General features: G+C 43.6%; 1 protein-coding gene across 1 annotated transcript in view; it reads left to right on the top strand.

Annotated features, from left to right (window-relative positions):
* Window positions 1-2,188, top strand: part of FGF3 (fibroblast growth factor 3) — a gene marked incomplete at its 5' end in the record, with an annotated part of 3,786 nt that overhangs the window by 994 nt on the left and 604 nt on the right. The gene's annotated exons all lie outside the window — the stretch shown is intronic.

Here is a 2,188-nt window from a genome sequence, read left to right on the forward strand (position 1 = left end):
CCCCCCCCCAACTCATCGTTATACTGATTATTTGAACAGCATGATAGATCCTCAAGCAATGGGAGCTTTTTCCATCTGAATGCAACCTAGGTAACACAATCAGCTCTCTTGCCTCCCTGGTTTAATGTATTTTGCTCCACCTTTTCAAGAATGTTCTGATAGTGTTTACGACCCAATTTCTGCAGTGCTGTCATGTGACGTGCACTGATTAAAGAGCCTGTGTGTAGTGATGATGGTTCTTTGCTGGTGCAGGGAAGCAGATCATGATTTTGGCAAAGGAAAATGCAGCTGGAGTGGAAGGAGGACGCACTAGCTCTGCTGTGCCAGAGCTAAGGCTGGTCATCCTACGCTTCGAGCTAATATTCTGATTAAAATGGGCATCTTTTTATTGAAGCTCCTCCATCTGCTCAGAGCCAGCATCTGCCCCAAAGAAATTGATGGGAAGGATGAATTTTCAAGTTTTATCTCACCTTTCTTGATCAAAATAGGTGTGTTTTTCCTCCAGATGAATTAAACTAAATTAACATAAGACTAAACACATTCTGAGCAAAAATCTCCTCTCCTAGAGTGGAGAAAAGCCTGGAGCAGGGTAGCTCAGGGAGTCCTTTTCCCCTGGACTTCCCTTTCCAGCATGAGGAGCATCAGGCCATCCTGACATTTGTCCAGTGTCGCATGCCAAGGAATATAAGCCATGAAAGGTTTCTGTGCCACTAGAAAACATAATTTGTTGCTGTTCCAGCTGAAGTTTGAGGAAGTCCTTTTCAGACTTGTGTTTTGCAGTGGGAGGGATAATCCAGGGAAAAGTTTTTTGTTGGGTGTTTTTTGTTTTGTTTTGTTTTGGTTTTTTTGCACAGAAGCAGCAAAGACTGAGGGTTCAGCTCAGGGGAAACTTCCTGGGTTTGCTTGCCTGGAAAAAACTGGCCAATGACATTACTGAGATTACTGTTCCGAGAACCTGTACAAGGCCCCTATTTCAAACCAGACTGTCTTCTTTGAGGATAATTATACCAGGAGCATTTTATGAAATAGTGTTGGAATGCCTGATATCCCTTAGTTCACCAATTTTCCCATGTCAGTAAAATGAGTTTGTTGAGTCTGCAGGATTCCTTTGTGTCCTCAGCAGATTGTGGTAATCCTCTAGGTTTATCCTCTGCGATAAACCCTCTACAACCAGATCTGAGGCAGACAGCAGGACACATCTACCTACATATGGTAGTTGCATGGGCTCCAGCACCACCGCACATGAGACCCTTGTCCTTGCAAGGAAGGGCACTTCCGTTTTACAGCTGTGAAGCGGAGACATGTGGAGTCTTTTAAAATCTTGTTAAATGCCTATCAGCATTTCTGGTGAGTGAACAGCATTAAAGACATGTTGTTAATGGAGCATACGGCTTTTCTGGCCCCAGCCTGGCTACCTGCGCCCTTTCCGCGTCCTCCAGAGAGACAATGCAAGATAAAAAACATCTGCAAAGACCGTGGTAGCAGTTCCCCTCTGCCTTACACATGTTAGATATTGAACTCTCAATCACACAGGTACAGCCAAGAAGATTTTATAGTTAGGAAAAGATGTACAGTGTGGGAGGTCTTTTATTTGTGCCGTTTCTACTGCTCCGAGGGAGGAGGAAGGAGTTCCTTGTGCCAAGCTTTTGCAGTTTTCTCTCAGCTGAGAACCAGATGAAAAGGGGAAGTTTTGGACACATCATGCAGAACATGAGCACCCAGGATGGGTGTGTGTTCTCCCTTACTGTTTGTGATAAAGGAGCAGCCTAGTGTTTTGGAGGACCACACTGGTGGGCAGGGAGTACTTTAATTTTGTTATGTTGGCGCAAAGAATCTTCACAAAGATGTTTACTGCTCAAATATCCATAACAAACTGGATGTAATAGGCTGCAGGTATATCTAACGACTAATATAGCAATTAAAGAGCTACATTTTACATTAAACTGTAGGATTTCACCTTTTTAACAGATGTCAAATTCTGATAGGCAGCAGCTAAATCATCTGTCCAGTTCACAGACATATTTAGATACGTAAGCACAAAAAACTTACAGCTGAGCCATCAGCAGAGCTATTCATTCCTATTCACATGCCATTTTTTTGTTTTCAAGTTGTTTTGTGGCCTCTTTCTGCCTCTCTGAGCACACAGAGTGCGCTCAACACTGCTGACAGGGAGCACCTTGTTGTACAG

The sequence above is a fragment of the Buceros rhinoceros genome, unplaced genomic scaffold (genome assembly GCF_000710305.1).
Source record: "Buceros rhinoceros silvestris isolate BGI_N320 unplaced genomic scaffold, ASM71030v1 scaffold15582, whole genome shotgun sequence".
NCBI classification, from domain to species: domain Eukaryota; kingdom Metazoa; phylum Chordata; class Aves; order Bucerotiformes; family Bucerotidae; genus Buceros; species Buceros rhinoceros.